At 46.8% G+C, this 20,935-nt stretch overlaps 1 protein-coding gene and 1 long non-coding RNA gene across 3 annotated transcripts in view; one reads left to right on the top strand and one right to left on the bottom strand.

The window, feature by feature from the left end:
* The window catches only part of LOC308182351 (gap junction beta-5 protein-like), a gene marked incomplete at its 3' end in the record, with an annotated part of 107,907 nt that extends 91,078 nt beyond the window's left edge, over nucleotides 1–16,829 (bottom strand). Inside the window, exons 1-5 of the mRNA XM_080566819.1 lie at nucleotides 16,756–16,829; nucleotides 15,552–15,778; nucleotides 12,612–12,749; nucleotides 11,587–11,704; nucleotides 8,376–8,486 (exon numbers count right to left, since the gene is read on the bottom strand). The remainder of the gene's footprint in view (nucleotides 1–8,375; nucleotides 8,487–11,586; nucleotides 11,705–12,611; nucleotides 12,750–15,551; nucleotides 15,779–16,755) is intronic.
* A 40-nt stretch (nucleotides 16,830–16,869) lies between these two features.
* On the top strand, nucleotides 16,870–19,672 carry LOC308182356. 2 transcript variants are annotated; one of them, XR_013941775.1, is made up of 2 exons: nucleotides 16,870–16,934; nucleotides 17,175–19,672. It is a non-coding gene; the product is annotated as an uncharacterized lncRNA (long non-coding RNA). The 2 variants fall into 2 exon arrangements; XR_013941776.1 differs by having other exon boundaries at nucleotides 16,871–16,934; nucleotides 17,181–19,672.
* The last annotated feature ends 1,263 nt before the right edge of the window (nucleotides 19,673–20,935 follow it).

Raw genomic sequence — 20,935 nt, 5'->3', positions numbered from 1 at the left:
TTGGGTTTCCTGCTGCATGATATGCAGCAGGTATGTCTTGGTCTATCTCAAGTCACACTGATAAAGACTAAAGCTGAGATTCAGATAGGGAGTTAACTTTGTTTATGATGTACTAAGCCTCTGAAAAGAGCTGCAGCTCAGCTAAGAATAAGCATCTATCCAAGAGCTAACAGCTTAGACCTCCAGATAAAACACAGACAGAAAAAGCATTTACAATAGCTTCATCAAACACCGTTATACTGAAACTGTTTTACAAACATCTGACATTTGCCACAGGTGTAGAGTCATTCCAAAGGCCAAGACAAAAAATAGAAGTCTAACAGCCCGAGTAGGTTTTGTGTTTTTTTAATAATAATCTAATCATAAGTAATGAATCAAAGTGCTCCCTGGCTCCTAAGCTATGATTTGGCAAACAACTACAATTATAAAGCCTAAACCTAATGACTACATTTTAACGTAGCCCTGTGCTTAGCAGCTTACAGTAACATTTATCCTGCATCAGGCTGAAAGGAGATGTCCGTGGGGAGTTAGCTGTGAAATGTTTGATTTCAAAAGCCTGCGGCAAGTCGATTCATGTCTATTTAATTTTTCCAGGCAGTTTCACTGGAATGTTGTATATAAATCAAATACATGGCTAGCAGCGGAGACGTACCAAGTTGTGGAAATACTGTATGATTTTAATTAAACTACACGCACAAATCAGGCAGTAACGAAGGTGGAAGGGGAGAGAAGGAGAATTGTTTCACCCTGGACAAGCCAATATTTTTATGCAGAAAAACAAATAACCATTTATTGTGAAAAATCTGCTTCCAAAAGCAGTGTTTTGTCATTGTGCTGATACTTGTAATCAATTTAAACCTGGCTGAAACTGTGCTTGAGCACAGAACACAACACAGCCTGCAATGGAATTTAATTAGACCGTACCAGCTCAGCCGTGCCCATCCTCTAGTTGCTGCCCAACTTCATGGGCTGTGGGAAGCAGTTTGCTCCCCAACAGTCGCGCTGTAAAGGCAGTATCAGTAACCAGGGTTCTGCCAGTGGTTACGGGGCCATCTTCTACACCACCCTGGCACAGCAGCAATGCAGAGCCAGCAGCCATCGCTTGAGGGGGAAACGAAAAACCCTTTTCAGCCACCCCTTGCCACCTTCTGTGTCTGCTGGGAGTCGTGCTGAAATCGGTAGCATTCAGCAACAAGGCTGGACGGAGCCATGAAGCAGACAGGCTAGTAAATGGGAAAATAAGATGGAAGCAGCCATCCAGCAGCCTCTCAGTTAAAGGTCAGGACTTCTGGAATGGGGCCCTGGTAAAACTATTTTCATTCTTTGCTGCCATGGGACTTGCTCTTGAAGATTCAGGAGCAGACTGAAGCTTCAGTGTTTTCTGTACAGAAGAGGGAGAGTTCTAGAAAATCCTGAAGTATCAGGGTGGAGTTCCTTGTCTACCTTAGCTCTTAGCTGAATAAGCCATTAAGCAGTGTACATTTACTTTCCCCTCTCCCCATTCCCTGTAAAGTAGAAAAAACAACCATACCTAATAACTAACAGGCATTGCAAGGATAAACACATCAGATAGCAGACACTAAGATAATGTGGTCTATAAATACCTTGGATAGATAGAAATCTCCTTCCCTGCCTAAGGACTAGGGAAATATGGAAGTTGTCTGCCTGCAAAACAAAGCAATATACCTAATAGCATTCAACAATTAAATCATTGCCTTGAATTGAGAAGTTGTGCTTGTGCTTACAATACATCTGTACTACAATAGGCTGAAACGCAAAGGAATTACAGTAACAGAAGTACTGCAGCAACCAGCTGACACGAGAAATGAAACGTGGCACGCATCGCACGAGGCTACACCGAGGGAAGCATCTGCCCCACGCAATCTAGGGCCTCAGCAGAGAAGGCAGAGCATGTGTAAAGAGATCCTGAGGCCAAGAGGATCAGAGCAGCAGTGGGTCACTGCTGTTGCTCACCCAGGACACCTCCTGCTGCCCTCCTCACAGACCTGCACCAGGCGGATTGGATTCTGACCAGCGCACACTCCAGGCAGGGAACCACATTCGCTCAGCCCATCCACTCAAAGACATCTCTTATGCAGCGGGGACCCATTAGCTCCGATTAAAGCCGCAATATCCCAAATCCCGCGAGGTTCTGTGGTGCCGAAGCTGTAATGAATTTTGCAGGGTTTTTCTCTTCCTTTTCCCCACCTCAATCATCCTCAACTACTGGGCATGAATAATACAATAATGTGTTGCCTGGTGATTGCTGTTGTGTTTTCCTTTACAAAAGCATTCAGGGAAGGAAGCAGACTGGAAACTGCCTGAAGGAATGGGTTGTTTAAACAAGGCTACCAAGGGGCTGGGGTTCTGCAAATGCAAGATGCTCCAGAGGCTGATCACGGGTCCCAGGAACGTTTGTTAAGGCACTCAGAGCCCGCTGCCTGGTCTCCCAGCAGAGCGTCTCTGCAAACGCAGTGCTTGTCTCCCCACGCACTGCGGCACTGGGAAGGAACAGGGGTCTTGGTGTAATCCGGTGCGTGTAACTAACACTGCTGGGTAAGGTGCTTCACCACCTTTTACTACAAAAACAAATAGGGCTGTAAAAAAAGAAGAGGCTCATAAACAAAAAAAACCACACACACTATTTGGAGCTGAGAAGGTTTTTCCCTTACTCTAAGTCAAGCAAGCCCAGCCCCCAGAACGCTTCTAGCTGGTGATATGGAGTGGAGCCAGGTTACATCTTCCAGGATAGGTTTGTTCCCATCTGAAAGAAAAGCTTTCAGCTTTTACCTCTCTACAGCAACAAGGCTAGAGGCAGGTGTTTTTAAAAGAATGCAAAAGAAGCCCCCTTCTCCCCTTTGAAAACCACATCTAGCCCTCTCCTGTCAATGCATGCAGGCTCAGAAAGAGTACGTTAAAGAATTCAAAGACACACTCCATTCAGAAGCCAATGCAGCGTGGGTTTCTGAAGTGGCTGATCACCATTCTTGAATTGTCTTCTTGGGCCAATTATATGCTGGTCGGAAAGCAGCAACTTCAGCGCAGCTACTTGAGACTCAACAGTAGAGGCAATAAGCAAAAAATTGGATGTTGGTTCTATTCCTTGCACTTTCTAAAATGAATCATGCTGTGAACCATCTTGAACGAAAGGGGCTCAGTTTCTGACCTGTGGATGGGCTATACCCTGACACTTGTCTAATTGCCTGCTTAGATTGCAAACTGCACTTTGGGAGGCTTTGCACAATGCAAAGAACAGTCTCAGCTGTAGCCTTTAGATAACACAGCAATACAGACAAATAGCAGAACTAAATGCTCTTGGAAGGTATTTACCCCTCTAATCTAATGATATTGCTTTGTACAGGCATGATGTACTTAAATACAGATAGTGAAGCACTGTATTGTACTGTAGTGCTTCAGCGAGGAAAGGAAAAGCAGGACAAGTTGCAATATTCCAGGTCCAACCTGATCCCATCCAAGGGAGCCATTAAGAACAGGAATACTTCAATAAGGAACAAAACCTCAAGGAATAAATGCTCCTGGTATATTTAACGATGCACCAGCCTCCAGTGTACGCAAAGAGCAAGGCAATTAATAAAGTATATTTAGCACGCTAAGCTGAGGTGTGCAGCTTCCACAGTAGCTGAGATACAGCAATTTAAATAACATTTATCTTAAAGATCAGCCTGGCTGTGACTACAGCTGGCGAATTCTGTCTGCTGCTCTGCAGATGTGCTGCTTTTCTCACTGGGGGGGCACTCACTCATTGCTGCATCCGTCCCCAGAGAGCTGCAGCTCTGGGCTGCGACAGTGGGTGCAGCACAGAGCAGAGGGCTGGGATGCCACTGAACCAGCCCAGGTGCCTCGGGTGAGGAAACCGCCGAGAGCTTGCGGGCTGTTCCCTGGTCTGTGCAGCCTGGAAACATGAAAGGAGCAGATGGTGCTTTTCTTCCACTGCTCAGTCCTCATCCAGATTTGAAACCAAGAAGAAAAGATGCCTTTTCCCCCCAAAAAAATTAAAAAAGGATATACTGAGGTTCTCCAAGCCATAGGATGCTATGGATGCAAAGTTTTCACAGTCTCATAAAACAACTTGATGAAATTTGTGAAACACAAAGCCACTAAGAACACACACACTTGTAAAGCTGTATCTTAACTCAGGTGTTCAGTAGGTATCTGAATAGAAATAAAAAACCCAAAAGCCCTTTAAAAGGGTGTGAAACTCTTGGCCCAAATCCTTGCATTGCCACACTAGCTGTGTCACGGCATCCCAAAAGACATCAGCCACCCTGTGCAGCAGCCTGCTCTGCAATGCGAAGCCCTGCCTTCCAGTAAGGAGTGTGACCTTTCCAAGCACAATTAGATTAAAATGGTTTAAAATATACGTAGAGAGAAGAAGAATAGACAGTTATTTCTAGTGAAAACGGAAATTTGGGAAATTATAATAAGCCTCATGTTTCAGTGCTGAAAAGACTAATTATGAAGGTTAAGAGCAAGACCTGCTTGAGTGGGTTATTCTGCTATTATTGCTCCCATACCTCCTGCGAGTAGCTGAGGCTGGGTCAGAGGGAATACAAACAGATGAGCACGTTTCTCCCAAAAAAGTCCCACTTCTTACCTCTGCAGCAATGATACCAGTTGTCCCACAGAGACAGAAAACACCACGATCACTGCTCTGACCCAGTACAGGTAATATCACATCCATGGAGTTTTCCAGCAAGTACTGCTAGGGAAGGGGCACGAGTTTGCCTCCTCAGCAAGCTGAGCCTAAAGCCTTCAAATGCGTTATATAAATGCTGTTATACAAGAGTTATTTTTTAATTTTTTACTATTAAATATCATTAGTCTTTATGACAGCCACTAAGAAACTGTCAGTAGACAGTAGAGCTGTCTTTGAGCAGATGAAATGTTTTCACTCCCTTTGAACTCACTCGCTGACTCTTCCCAGCCTGTGGCCACCCAGTTTGCCACTAGGTGCCTGGCATTCAAGTCTCAAGGATAAAAGAAGCTGGTTTAAAACAAAATTAATATCCTGTATAGAAGGCTGTACTGCAAACTCTGAATCAAAGGAGAAAATAAAGACCTGAGCTAAGCAAAATCTGTATGCAAACGGTTAGTTAAACTTCCAAGATTTGACATAAAGGTTTTGAAAGAAAAACATTTGGAAATCATGTAGAGAGCCTGACTCTGAAAACAGAGGAGCCTTTGGAATATGCACCTTGTGTGTTGTTACCTGCTGTTCTCTTACCATTTTAAAGCACCAGCTTACCACAGGACCTCAGGTGTGACCGAGGGGTGACCTGTCCTTGAGTTTCTAAGCCCCAAAGACAAAAAGATGGGGAACTACTCCTGATGGAGGAGGAGGTGAAAATCCCCCATGGCACTCCCACAGCACAGTGCCTGCAGCGGCAGGGAGCAGATTCGACAAGGCTGGCACCCACTGATGCTCCCAAACAGCCCCCAGCAACCCCACGGCCCCACCATCCCTGCTCTGCCAAGTCTGGGTGCGTCTCTTTCTAAGAAGCCTCTGGAAACAAACACCTGCTCTTCTCAGGCTTCACAAGCAGTTGTTAAAAGGGAGCTACAGACCCAGCCACATCCATATGTGGCTTTTATAGCAAGTCAATGCTCACAATTTTTTTTTCCCCCTGAAATATTTTCCCCAGCTCTTCCCGACACTAATAAACAGTCATCTTTCTCATGTTAAAATCAGTCCTGCAGCACTGGCTATTGCAGCTTGCTGCTGACCTTAGCCCCCTGTTCCCCCAGATCTAACAAAACTATTAGAGTTCCTTAGAAATTGTAACAAAACATCTGTTTCCTTTATAGCAGCTGCCACCTGGAGAATACAACCAAAGCCAAAGCTCCCCTGACCTGAATGCTACCTGTCTGTGGAAACCGCGCTGTTTCTAATAGCAGCCATAAGGATACTTGGCACTTCTGCAGCTTTTAAAGTGCTCTGCAAACAGCACAGAGGCCCCACAGCCCCAGCACGTAAAGATGTTCCTTTTAGAGAAAGGCGTGCGTCTGCTTTCCCCATGGTCTGCAGGCAGGAGCGGAGTAGGAGGCCTGGGAAGCGCTGCAGGTGCTCAGCACCCCATGCTGCAGCCAGCCTCCACCTCACGGGGCAGGCCAGGCAGGGCTGCAGGAGGTGCTGTGAGGGCCGGACACAGCACCCCGAGGCCCTGCCACCTGCCAGCACCTCATCTGGCACCCAACTTGCCTCACAGCTCGGCACAGGGGTGCCCTACCCCGGCACAATGCTGCCCTTTCCCTGGTGGCACCGAGGCCTGGGCCCACGTCCCTGCCTGAGGCACCTCGGGGTGCTCAGTCACCCTCGGCCAGGGCTGTCATCGATGGGGAGAGACAGAGAGGCGGCAGGCGGTGACTGGGAGCTGAATCACACCTGGGAGCCCTCTGTTCACTGACTCAGGCCAGCAGCTTCCTACGTGGCAGGAAGGAGCGCCGGGATGAGCCCAGGCCGAAGGCACTGCACCACCGCGCTCTGCCTCCCCGACAGGCGCTGCGCCAGCCCTGCCGGCTGCTGCAGTCACCGGCGCGGCTGCTGCAGGCCGTTTATTGCTGCCCTTCCATCGGAGATGATTTAATCTCTGGGGGATAACTGATCAGCAGCAACGAGAGAAGAAAAGAGCCCATTCAGATTATAAGAATTAAAGCTTCAGAAACGGGCAAGATAAGAAAAGGGAAAAGCGCAGAAAAAATATCGACCGTTCTGAAGCAAACAAAAGCCTCTATAATAGATTAAACAAACAGACAATGCATCCCCAAACTATTCTTTACAGTGGTCTGACAGATAGACAGCAGACTGAAATAATTAATGGTGTCCTAGTATAGCCAAATGAGCGACCATATGCGAGCGTTGACAAAACAACCTTTTTTACTTGTGGCAAGTTGCAAACTGTGCAAGTCATCAACTCCATGTCTACAGATGAAAACTGACACCTTCTACAGGCTTCTCCTGCTCTTGGGATAGGAAAGACAGATCTGCAAGGTATGGGGTCATGGGGAGGGAGGGAACAGACCGACTGACAGCCTGGGTTTGCAGCCATTGAAAAATGGCTTTTTGGAGGACTTGGGGTTTGACGCAAGCGAGAATTCAGATGACTGAAGAAGCATTTCAGAGGAAGCTGTTGCGGAAAGCCCACGAGACGTGGCCACCTCCCTCTTACTCATTTAGCATTGGGCTGTAGCAAAGGCTGTCACCCTCAGCCATGAAGGAAAGACAGAAGAGGTTTGCTGGCCAAATGGCCACAGATGAACAGTCTCGAAGAACTATGGCAGAGTAACCTTGGGACTGGACTTGGTTGGTGGCCCGGCAGGGATGGCACGAACTGGGCAGAGGAGGAATTGCAGCAAGGAGAGAGACATCAGCACAGATGCATAGGGGCAAGCATGCTTAGCCCTTCCTCCTGTTGGTGCTCTGATTTTTCACAAGCATTGAATTTACTCGTTGTATTTTCCATATTGATATCCATTAACAAGTGCACTTGAAATAGCTGAAAAAAATATTATACAGCAAGCCAAGGAAGTCTCTTGGAGATGCTCCAGACTGGCAGAGCTGAGTTAGAATGTAAATCCAGATTGACTCTTTGTGGGCTAGGCCAGACATAAATCCACAGCAGCTCTATTAAGGGCGCTCCCAGTTCACTGAATTGGAGATGTGCTTCAGTTCTGGGGCTACTCTTGAATTCACTGCCACTGAATAGAAAACAGGTTCCGTCCCCTTGAGCTCAAAGTCTTCTGGACTTGTGCATGCTTTCTCTCTACGTCATATGCACAGCTCTCTTCTCCTTTGTGTTTTTGTTTCAAATGCAAAAAACCCACCTATGTCAGTTTGACAGCCAGAGGCATTAAACCCACCTGCCACTCGATCACAAAAATCAGCCTGAATGCCAGACAAGACCACACAAACACCTTTAACTGCAATTAGAGGGATGGCAGGAGAAATGCTGGAGCTGTAAATATTCATCTTGCCTCCAGAGCCTCCTTTGCTAAAGGTCATTTGAGATTAGACAAACAGGCTGTAACTGACACTGAATGATCCTGTCTGCATTTTGAGGGTGTTGTAAGACACGGGTTTAATGGACCCAGACGATACAGGTGATTCACAAGTACAGTCACTCTCTCCATAATGAATTCCTTTCTAACTCCCAGCCTCTTCCCTCCAGGAATCCCCCTAACACCTTTAATTTAAAAGTACCATAATCTATTCCCCTTCTGCTGTCTCTTAAAGTTGATTTCCTCCTTGGCGCTTTGCAGTCATGACATTTTCACTGCTCTAGTTACTTCTTTTGTTTGGCTTGCTTTTGGATGAGGAGCCGCAGGCTCCTGTTCCTCCCTTCTCTCAAGGTACTCACCAGGATTGCTTCTGAATTTCCTTTCTTTTTCCAACTCACAGAGATGCAAACTGCTGCTAGAGACTGGCATATTCCCATCTATCCCAAGCATCACTGGTGTTTATGGTCTCACTGTGCAACAGGAAAGAAAGTAATAATAATAAAAACATGCACCAAAAATATTCAGCTATAATGAAAATCAATCCTGCTCTACTGGATATTTTAGTGCCCAATTATGGTATCCAGATTTCACAGCACTGGCTTCAATGACTGGCAAGTGGTCTCTAAATGAGCCAGCAAAGACTTGCTTTTACAGGCACCAGGTCCATGAATCCTGGTCTCATCACTGACTTCCAAACCAATTCCCACATCACGCTCAACAGCCCTTCCTTCTGTGCAAAGGTGTTTCCCATCCCACAGGAACTTTCAAGATGAGGAAAATGAAATGTTTTCTTTGGTCTTTCTTTTGACAGGGTCAGGAAGATGATGACAGAGGACAGAGTCATGAATCTAGTGCAAGCGATCCCTGTTGAAATGTTTAAAGACGACTGAGGAAGAGAAATGGATGGTCTTCAGGTCAGGGAGGACTCAGGACTAACACTGAATTTTCGCCCTGCATTGTTAGTCTTTTCATTTAGGTCAGTCACTGCTGAGTCAAATCCCAGCTCTTTTTTGGCATGGTCCACTTTTCCTTCCTCACATCTTGAATGACAGCGTACGCACAGGACTCTTGTAAAACATGAACTTTGGCTTCCCAGCCTTCCTTTCCAACACACAAGCAACATACCACAACTACAGCTCTCCATCCATGTCCCAGCAGGGGCCCTGAGCTCTTGTTTTGCACAGATAATCCAAGATGCCTACTTCAACTCTATACCTAATGTGGCATGTGTCTTTAGGAGATTATTTGAAGTGGTTATTTTTATGCCTAGAACCTTCAAAGGCAGAGTTATTAAGTGTATTTAAAAGGAAGAACTGGTCCAGATAAAGCTGGGATGTAATTAGTTACAAGCTACTGTACTTTGATGACAAAGCAGCATTTAGCATGTGGACTGTTCAGCAGCAGGCTCTGTAGGGTGTGCTAATTACTGATAGCAGTCACAGCGAGGGGAAGCCTGACACTTCTCTGATAAAGCAGAGCCGTCTATAACTCAACGGCTTGGGTTTAAATCTTGGTGTCTAACTCTCTGCCAAAGTCTGGACTTTTAGCACACAGCATTTTACAACTAACTGTGCATTTGAAAGCAGAGGAAAAAAAAAAACCACAAAACTTTTCAAGCAGGCAAAGGGAACCCAGCTTACACCTGGGATTGTGGCTGGTAGCAGCAGCATGGTGGGGAAAAGAAACAGATTCTGTTTGCCCAAGGAACCTGCTCTCTTTCTCCCTGGAGTTCTTTCATAGTATTCACCAAACTATGCGCTGCAAGGGCCAGAGAGGTTCACCACTAACCTGAGACATCACAGCTGATTTGACTTGGCCTCTCTGACGTCAGGAAGTGACTTTCAGAGACTTGAAGTTGGTTTGGCTCTGGCCCTAAATAAGACTACGTTCCTCAACTCAAGAGAAAATAAATCGCAGAAAAGCGGGAAGGAGGGAAGAGCTGGATCTGCGTGGCAGAGACAGGAGGTGCTGGCAGGAGGCACCGGCACACTGAGCAGCACATCTCAGAGCACGGGAGGTTTTTGGGGTGGGGACGGGACTCAAAAGCAAGCAGCTGGGGTCAGCTGTAAAAGTGGTTTGATAAAGACTGCAAAAGTGATGAACAGCTGTGGGAAACAGAGCTATCTGGAGAGGGATGAACCTGAGAGCCACAAAGCCAAAGCTGGTAACGATGCTGAAGTGTCTCTGCACCGCTCCTCGACCTCTCACACACTGCAAAGGAGCGTGGCAACCACAAAAGAAGAGTGTCTGTCACCATGTCAGCTGCTAGCTGGCCCCGACAGATGGGAAGCTCAGCAGAAACAAGCCCTCACCATCCCCTGTGCCCCCGCAGCACCATGCCCACGTCACGCAGCCACCGCCAGCACCCTCCCTGCCGCAGGCTCTGGCCTCACCACTCCACACGCGAGGCAGCCGAGCCGGAGCCCCCAGGGGAGGTATGAGGTGGCTGGGGAGGGGAGAGCCCACAAAGCCCTGCCACTTACAAAAAGACTGTGCAAACATGATGGAATCCCCTGGAACAGACCCACCACTTACCTTAATAAACACAGGCTTGTATTAAAAGGGAGGACAGCTATGCCAGGTAGAAACAGGGGTGTTTTAATGAACCAAGAAATAAAAATCGCCTCAACTCCACTACAAGTAAAAAATTAAACCACCTCTGTCAGGATTGATGGGATAGTAGTGAGTTCCCAGAGAGGGCAAATGGCATCCCAAGCTCAGATCTCTGCTCTCCAGGCTAATGATCGCAGGGCAATAAAATGAAATGATATTTCTATTCTGATGCTGGGGAGATTTTTTCCATTTATCAAAGTGATGCGCTTTCATTACATTTTTGATAGTTTTGAGTTTGTTTGGTCCCCCTGGGAGGACCTGAGGGTCTAAGACATATCTTATTACTCATAAGCTTTATATCTTGGGAGTGTGCCTTCCTCCTGTATTTCTCAGTTGCTTTCCCTTTTAAATCCAACTTCCAACACCAGCAGGTAGTGTCTGGACAGAATGGCTTGCCAACATTGACAACCAAACCTTTAATCCAAGAGACATTTACGTTCCAAACAATAAGAGGAAAGAAGGCAAAATAGATCCAAGGAGACCAGTGTCACTGTGCTGGTTCAGACTAAGCAAGGAGCCGTCTCTCCAGGGGGTAGATGAACGCTTTGTGTGTCCATATGCAGACAGGAGAACCCGAAAGCAGGACAATACTTTCTGCATTACATCCAGTTCAGATCACACCTTTGCAATCCAGAGAGTAACACCATTCGCATATACTCACTTTACCTTGGGACAGAAGCACAGGAGTGGTGGGCAGAGTGCATTTGGGTAAAACGGACACTTTCTCCCTGGACAACAGAGTATGGAATTTCACCTGAGGCTCACCTTTGGTATAAGCACTTGTGTGCGCTAAAGCCCAATATGTTTATGTGTTGCTTACTCCATTGCACATTTCTAGGAAGATAAGTTTTCATAATGCCTTTTGGAATTCCTTAAATCTAATTGCCTTCTTCCAGACTGTTCCTAAAGAAAGTGTATTGTTGCTATCACTGATGAATATACAATTAACTCGCCGACCTGAGGCTGTGACAATAGATCTTTCTTGACACCAGGAGCCCATCAGACACAGAAGCCAGTCATTTCTCTTGCCGTACAAGTGACATGGTGCTAGAACAACCAGTCTTAGCAGCGCAGGCTAGGAGGAAAGGAAAATGGAAACCATTTCCATATTTATTGACAAATTGAATTTACAATCTGAGTTTCTACTTTGGAGAGAATATATATTTTCTCTTTAAATGTATCAGTCTTTAGCAGTCAGCCCAGTAATAATGATTTCTATGCCTGCAGACACTTTTACACTGGGGACGGTGAATTTAAATGTAACACTTTTCAAAGAAAATGGTATTAAAATTCACCATTTAGGGGTAAGCTGTAAATTAACTAACTGAGCAGACAGGGGGCAAAAGCAAGTTTTCTGTGTGGGTGTATGGCTTTTTCTATCAGTGTTTGGCTAAATACCTGCTCAGCTGAGTCCTGTATCCTCACTTAAAGTCTAACAAGCCTTTGACTCACTCACTCTTGTGTTGAATTAGGGGAAAACAGAGAATAATATTTTGGCAGGTTTCACCTGAAAATATTAAAAGCACTTAGCAAATAACAATTAATTCCAAGCCAGAAACCCCTGGTGAAAGTGGGGAGAACAAATTTCTTCTACCTCGCAGATGGCCCTGGGTTGGAGCCCAGGGGCAACTACCAGCGATGGAAGGTCCTGCAGGAACAAAAACCTTAGAGCAAGAAGCAACCTATGAAAATACAATCCCACCAAACAAATCATTCTGAAAGTTTAGAGAACCAGAACCCCAAACCTTTATCTGCTTTCTTCACCAAAGCAAGCCTGTGCTTTTCATGCACGACCTCCACTTTAGAGCACCTCTCCAGCACAAAAAGCTCCACGTGTGACTCTGAACAAGCGAGTCAAAGCCCCATGTGCTTCTCACCGGAGCGTTCCGCTGGAAATACCAGCACCAAAAGCTCCACATCCCGTTTTGATTAAGCACACAGTTTCTAAATGACTCTGCCACAGCACAACATCACATCCTCACCGAGCACCCTGGCAGAACAAAGCAGCGCGCCTCTGACCAACCCTCGCGTCGTTCCTGCATGCCTGGTCACAACAGCAAGCCGACTGTCATTTCCAATAAGCGGCTCCACATGATGCGTAGCCAGGGCTCCTCTTAACACTGCAAGTCAGAAATTCTTGTGAATGACCTTGTGAACATAACACCGTGCGCTGTAAGCGACCCCACGACAACAAAGCTACGGGAATGCAGGTTTGTGATTAGGATGTGGCAGACTGGGGAGAACCAAGAAGCTTCTAGAAAAATTCTGATTCTGCTTTCCCTATTAAAACGGTGTTATGAATCCCGTGACATGATGCTTTTTCAGAGAGCCTTTCCTCTCCACCTCCTTTTGGACTCCTGCAGTAGAAAGGCTCTCTCACCCCTGCATTTACAAAGGAAATATGGAAACAGAACCCTCAAGGCTGGGGGGAGGCAAAAAGGATCGCTTTTGTTCATTTTAAATGTCTTGATGGATGCTGGGTTCATAATTGCAGGACTGGTCTGTTTTGTTTTTGTTTTGTTAATAGTTGGATTTGTGATGATAACAAGGACACAGAATAAATGAGGTTTGTTTTTTTTTCTAATATCATAGATGGATCTTCAGCTGTATAAACTGGCACAATTCCTCTGAAGTCATCAGAGCCAAATTACGCTTACTCAGGGTCTGGCTCTGTGACAAAAATATCTTTTTAATTTCCATCTTACTTCAGGAAGAGCCTTAAAAATGCCCCTTTCTAACCATATGCTGCAGTCCCAGCAGAACATTTACAGCTTTGCTTGCAGCCCTGGCTAATAGCCACCGCATTTCTAGAAGATGAGTAGCGTGCTTCAAGATGAAACAATAACTGGAAGACCTGGGGCTAACACGGCAACCCTGAGCCGGTCTGTTTTCTAGAAGCATCGCCCACTGCAGCCTTCTTGACGCGTAAGAGGACTGTGGAGGACTGTAACTTTGCTAGGCTGGCACTGAAGACGCTCGGGACAAGCACTCGTTAATGGAACAGCAGTTTTCCTTGCTGGCAACGCGAGTCCCGTGGCGGCTCAGCCTGGCAGAGCCCTGCCTGCTGCTGGTGCCAGGTAACTTGCTTCAACCCTCCATTAGCTCTGCTTCCGACTCAGCTGTCACTGCCAGGAGGTCGGGCAGGGGGCCAGCAACCCCCCAGGTTTAAAACGGGGAGCAAGTTTTCCTGCCTTTACGATCAAACTGGACGGGATGTGCTCGCCTCCAGGCTTTGCGCTCTGATGCAGCTGGGGGACCTGCCCCCATGGCCAGCCTATTATTTCCTTGAACTGAGAGAAAAATGCATCACGTATATTTTAGCAAGAAAACAATTATCAGGTAGCCCTAGAACCCACTATTTGTTTTGTATCAGTATTCATTTACTTGTCTCTGATGACTAGCCAGGCAGCAAATATAAGAGGGAAACCTTAAACCTACCAGGAGATTAATGACAGACTGCTGGAACAGATGTATATGAATAGCAAATGAGGCCACTGAAAGCCTCCTATAAAAGTAATGACGAGAGGCTTTGCTGCAGCAGAGCATACCAGCAGAGACAGCAGGGCTGCGAGCTACATGGCTGAGCCCTTCTCCATGTGGTGGGCACTGCTCTGCTGTACCGGAGGCAATGAGATTTAATGACATGATCGGTTCCAAAATCCGGTGAAATGGCCAAAGCAAACTGTTGTTTGGGGAGTGGGAGAGGAGAATGCACGATATGGGAAGCCACTTAGTGCTCTTACCCTTGTCAACAACCTGCTCTCCTTCGGAGCAGAGCTCGCAGGGAGCAGCCCACGCATCCCAGCCGGGTTCAGCCTCGCTCTCTCCTGAGCTGAGAAACGTTGGCTCTCCACTGCACTGATCTGTTTCAGTGGAGAAAGTGTTTTTCTCTACAGTTGATACATACTGATAAAAATTCATTTTTGTTCTTTTTTCCTTATGTGAAAAATCCCCAAATGAAGCACACTGACACACGTCTCTTTAAATGAGACATTTCTTCTCTCCCCATGCATCTCAGCCTCCTTAAAATTATTTGGTAATTTTCTCTCTCCTCAGAGGCTCTAGCACTGGGAGCAAGCTGTGCTCTAGTAAGAGGAAGGAGACCACACCACACTCTTTGCTTCACGAGAGATGGACGGGGACAAATCCCATAAATACACAGGACAAGGAGAGAGCACACGAGGTGGGCAGAGGTGCAAGCAGCTTCAAGAATGAACTCTGGTACAACAGCTAGAGATAAGCCATCCGGCACGTAAAAAGGCAACTTTAAGTGTATTTCAGTGCACTCGTGGGAAATGTGCTGTGGGTAATCACACTGTCTAGAGGACACAAAATTGGTAGGAGCAGGTATTTCCAAATCTGTGCCTCTTTGGCTCATTGCTAAAGGCACTGACTGCACGAAACCCGCTGGATGAATTTTAACAGCCTCGCCAAATCCACACGCACACTATGTCCATCTCTGAGCACTGCCCATGGAAAGTACAAACCCTCCTGGGTGATGGACTAGCCAATACACTGTACCTTGGTCTAGCCAAGTTAATTTTTCCTCTCAGAGAACAGAGTTTAGCGAGATGTGAACCAAAATGGCCGGAAGGACTCAGCAAAGCAGTTGCCGCCTGGTAGACTATCACACCTAAATGACTTGATCTCTACAAAGGCAGCAAATCAAAGCACAAAATACCAGAAATAGCTTTCTGAGAGCCCTCTCTCAAGTCATCTTCTGCTGCAAAATGTTTCCAAAGGGATGAGCTCCCTTTTCTTCTGCAGCGTTGCCTATAAGGTAGGTAGTCTCGATTCCTACCACCCCAATCTCCTCTGTACACAGACATCCACAACCACGTGCAAAGCCTCAAAAAGCCCTTGCACACCCTCCAAGCACAGCTTTATACTCCAACTCACAGCCCCTACACATGCATTTATACCTGCACAGGCTGAACGAGAGGCTCAGAGGCACAGACACACGCTCGCCCTGTACCTCCCTGGTGGCAGGGTGAACTGACGGCACACGCCAGGCGTCCCCCGGCGGCACCGCCACCTCCCAGCAGCAGCAGTGAGGGTGCCGGGCAGCCTGCTGTACCAGCAGGGGTTTATTTTCTTCACCCTCTCAAACGGAGCCTTCAGAAACTGTGAGTGTTGACAGCCTGGAAAGCTGGTGAACATGGGAAGAAAAGAAAGCGCGTGAGTAGTCGCTTCATCCTGCAACATGACATGAGAGGCTTTATTTGCAGGCACAGTGATTTCAGCCCCATGTGTCCCACACACTCAAAATGCTACAGCATCAATATGCCGTCTCACAGCCTGAGCATCTCCACGGCAAAGGCAGAGGAACAGGACAGATGTTTGTACGGCTTTCCTTTCCCACTGTGCTTAATTCACACATTAAGGGAGCGGATGAAGGAGGCTTACGTCTCCCTTCGTGTGCTGGAAATGAGAGAAAGAAAGAGACTTGTCAGTCTGGCAACAGAGCTCTTAGAGAGATGAGCTGTCAAGGCAGGGAAAATGTCACCAGGTGCCAGGCTGCCTTTACCGAGCCGTGGCATGGGGACAAGGGGAGGCTCTGCTCCCCGATCCGCTCCTGAGACTCTGGAACGACTCTTGTGAAACAGCAGCAGCACGGGGCACGGCCACTGCACATCCCCATGATCTGCAGAGCAGTTAAGAGAAGTTTTCACCCTTAACCCCCAGGTTAGGGGCTGACGAAAGCCTACGGGCACCTCTGCTTTTGCTACAAAAGCAATCTTCTCAGTCCCAGCAGATGAAAACGAGGGCTTACAGCCATCTCCCTCCTCCGCCGCTCATCTCAGTTATTCACAACCCACAAAAATCAGCAGTCTTTACTGAAAATCTAACAAGAAGTGTTAAAGCCAGCCTGGCATCACCTCGGTTCAACCTCGCGCGTCTCTGCTAGCCCCCCGAAGCGGCGAGCATGCAGCAGGGGCTGACAGAGCTGGGGGAGCTGAAAGCGGAGCTGGGACGAGAGGAGCCGCAGGGGAAGGCAGAGCAGGCAGCACCGTGCCTTCAGCCAGCACCGGGGGAGCATGCCTGCAGCTGTCCCACCACCTCCCGTGCCCACTCCCCACAGCCTTGCCCCAGCTACAGCCCACAGCCCCCCCGAGGTGCACACACCTGAGTTTTGCTGGGCCTGCTCCGCCAGAAGCCAGGGCGTGTGTTCTCGAGCACCATCTGCTGGCTTTTTCTTTCCTTTTAACGAGTAGATGATGGATGTAAGCCAGCCTTGCAGCAGGAAGCCCACTCTGAGGAGGGAGGGACCCCAACAAGTGCCCACCTGTGCCAGAATCACGCAGGTATTCTCCTGTGAAAAACAAGGGGGTTTGTTAAATATGATGTTTTGCATGGGCAAATGGCACTGCTCATCTGTGTATTTCAGCGGAGGATATTCCAAAGCGAAAAGAAAATGTTAATTCTGAATTATGTTTTACTTTGCTGCTGCTTGGGAGGTATAAAATGAAATATTTTGATTACCTGGAAAAGCAATAGAGGCAGAGGATTTGTTTTGGTGTTGTTTTTTTCTTTTTTTTTGGCAGAAATAGTTTGCTGAATCTGACCCAAATTCACAAACAGCTTTGCCTCCTCCTACTCAGAACCTGCATCTCTCTGTGAGTAAACTCTTTGTTACACCAATTGCCCAGGTCTGCTGTGACGCTGCACAAACACATGTTCCAAGCGAGAGTTCAGCCTGCCGGCTCTTGCTAGGCAAAACAAAGGTTTTCATCTGGGATTAATTCTCTTGGAGCTATAGAGAGGAGGAAGGAAACGTTTTTAGTCATTGCTTGTTAGGCATCGGAGGGCTGGTTTCAGCTGAGCGTGTAAGGTTTGCGCTTGTTCTCCTTCCCTGAGGATTACTGACAGTGGTTCAGCCGATGCATCATACAAAAACCTATCCTTTCCCCACAGTCCTTCTTAGTGGATGAACTGAAACAGAAATCCAGAATACAGATGTTGACTCTGAAGAGAAAGCTCAATTTACATTTCAGCACATCTCCTGAGCGCCGCCCAGGTGAGGGTGTGCAGTACCACGAGCTCCAGCCGGGAGACTTGCAGTGAGACCGGGGGTAAAATTGCAGTTCTCCGGATATTTCGGCACTGAAACAAATCACCGAGGCACAACCTGGGCTTTCAGAACCACGCAGGTAACAAAGTCTCCACGCTTCTCACTTGGGCAATATGAATCCTTTTTCTTCAAGTGCGCCCGTATTTTAGTTAGCTTTTGTTTCCTTCACCTCCGCATAAGGAGGTCCTGAATTTTCCACAACAGGTTTTTAAGAATGGGTTAGACAAGGAAGGATCCAAAGTGACCTGCGAGCTCTCTGCCGATTTCCATTAACTCGAGTTCCAATTCTGAAGCTACATCCTCCACTACTCCACACACTGCTCTTTCTACCCAGTCAGAGGAACTAGAATAGCAACGCTTTCACGTGCTCAGATGTCAGTGACCACAGGAGATACTGCCGAGTACAAAATCAGGTCAGGAGCCGGGACTCTGGATAAAAAGAAGGTCTCTCTACAGGAGGAAGCTTCCAAAGAAAACCTAATGTGCTGTCACTACAGGGACCGGTTATTCTGTCCATGGTACCCGTTCCTTCTTCCCTTGCCTTTAATGTGAGGTGTAACTGAGATCTTCACATACCACAGGAGACTTCACCTACAATAGGGATGAATAAGGTGGAAGAAAAATGGTGGACAGACCTAGACAGATGGATTCTACATTGGCATTAAAGGCCACTCCTCATTTGTCATCCAACCCTACCTATAAAGTACTTCTGACAAAATTCATTAAATGTGAGTTGTTCCTACGTTACCCCCCGACAGTAAATTTTCCTTTGCAACAAGACCGCAGATAGCGATCAGTAACCTCTCTGCTAAATTTCTCCTTCAGAGGGCTCCTTTCTAGAATGAATAAAGAAAAGCTAGCAGGAACAGGAGAAAAATGGGTTGATATATTTTGCCATTAAACTAGAGCTAGGCTTCAGGTTATCATAAAAGATGCTACCCTGTGAAAAGTACATCTCACTGCCACACATTTATGGCCCTGCTGATGATGTGTATCAAATCCACCAGGTTTAAAAGTCAAAACAAGATTACCCCATCCTAATAAATATTGATCACCTTACAAGCCCCAGTTGTAAGGTCCTTAATTAAACACAATGCCCAACTTTGTCTGCCTCCGAGTAGATGAGAATCGATACTTTATCATTAATGCTGTCCAGCAAAAAAGAGAAGAGCCCCATCCTCAGCTGCTGTAAATTGACCACACGGGGCTGTCACACTTATCTACATTACAGAGGATCTAACGAGCCCAGGCGAGGTCAGGACCCCCCTGTGCTGGGCACAGAGCTGATGCATGGTGCCACAAAGCTCAGCCTGCTCCCCCCCCGAGGTGGAGGAAAACACCAAGGGCTATTAAAGAAGCCAGTGGCAGAGCCAGGCCTTCCGAGGCCAGCACAGGGTGTCCACCAGCACGCAGAGCAGCCCTCCTGGTTCGTCCACGAGAGCTGGTTTGGTCAGCTTCAAGGGGAGAGGGAGAAAGGAGGGCAGGGGGGAGATTTCCAAAACTCCATCCCTGCCCTTGCGAGGACAGGCTGCTGCAGCTACGTCCTCCACTGTCATCCCTCCTCAGCCTTCTGGCTGCGCCGAAGGAACCTCAGCGCCTTGGCACTCTTTGACAGTAGATATTACAGGTGTTGTCATGGCAATGATTTATGCAAGAATTAGTCACTGCAGCACTTCCACAATAGACTGGAGAACAATAGGAAAAAATGCACATTTCAAAGTTCCTGTGATACGGAGCTTGAGGGTTGGGGAGAACAGATTAGATTCCTTTCACCCCTCTGATTCCAGCAGTGACATTTAAGCAGCTGAGGGAGAAGTCAGTGCCTAATCAGAAGACGTTAATAGCAATGTGACAATAAACCAGACTTCACATTAAACTGTGCTAGCAGTTGCATATTTACTACTGGCCCATTTCTGAATTAATTGGAGACTGAGTAACAACTGGAGCAGAGAGGAAATTACTACATTTGCATTGTTATATAACAAGGGGAGAATCAGTTTATTGACAACAGGGTGGCTTATCCCACGTTCCCCACTGCTGTCAAAAGTTGTGGGGATTGTTATGATCTGTGGATGTGAGCTAGGTTAAGCTTTAGCAAAAGAAAAAAGAACATTTTCACCCCAAACTATAAGAACTAAAAGGTTCAAGAAAAATGAGCACTTAAGTTAAAAACTCCCAGTGCTCAAACTGAACCATGTGAATTTTCTCACTTTATTACTTACAGAATATGATTGTTAATTGCAGGATCACATATTTTCTTCAGATATATAAGCTCTGGCAGAGGTATGAGGAAATTCAAACAGGGCTGTCACTCAGCTTAATAACAAATAGAGCTTCTGCTGCTCAGTGTAATAAAGGGAGTCGTTCCTCTCTCACATGTGTTGATACCTCTCCATCCCCACCAAGGCTCTCTGAATTACAGGGCAATTATCCTCAATGTTCTTGTCTCTTCTGAATCAGCTCCAAGATTTACAACTGTCAGGGTCAGACTAGAAGCAAGCTTGAGTAAAAAATGAAAATGTTGTTCAGAAGCACGCCTGAAAATCTGCATCTCGGAGTCTTTCTATTCTGTTCTCGAGGAGTTAAGGTTGTCTCATCCTCTTAATACTCTCACGCTCACTTAGTATTAAACAACCACTTTGGCCACAAGGAAGAGGAAACCCCCGGGGTCCAACTCTGCCATTTTCCAGCCCAAGTCATGAACGTTTCTACAAATCACGGTCACTTCACAAGGCCACACGGTACAATTACTTCCGAGCTCTTCTTTCTTCATTTCATGTGCTGGCTGGCAGTAAATCTTTACTAACTTCTTAATAGTTTTTAACATATGCATTGTCACATGGATTTACCATCAAACTCAGCAGTTAAGCCCAGTGAAGGCATCAGAGGCACAGAATGTATCTGTTCAAATTATATTAGTTTGTGTGGACGTCTTTAGAGGATAACAGATCCATACTGCCTGCTAGCGCTTCCATAAAAGGCATTTCGCTCTAGTTGCTTTTAACTCGTTTCCCTCGGATCTCTCTGAAATGAGAGCACAATGGTTAGTATGAGGAAGCAGGTGGGGAGTGACCAGGCTTTGCCAATTTAAACCCTGGAGCATGGGAAAATGCTGTTCTTACTCTCCTTTATTCTCCAAGCCTCCTGTACCATTTCACATTTACTAGAGTGCTTCTTGGCCTCCCACTTTAACTCCTGACGAGAGAAAATACAAAGATAGCAGTGCGGCTGCTA

This window comes from Anser brachyrhynchus (assembly GCF_964034855.1).
Source record: "Anser brachyrhynchus genome assembly, chromosome: 24".
NCBI lineage: Eukaryota > Metazoa > Chordata > Aves > Anseriformes > Anatidae > Anser > Anser brachyrhynchus.
This window is presented reverse-complemented; position numbering and strand designations above follow the sequence as displayed.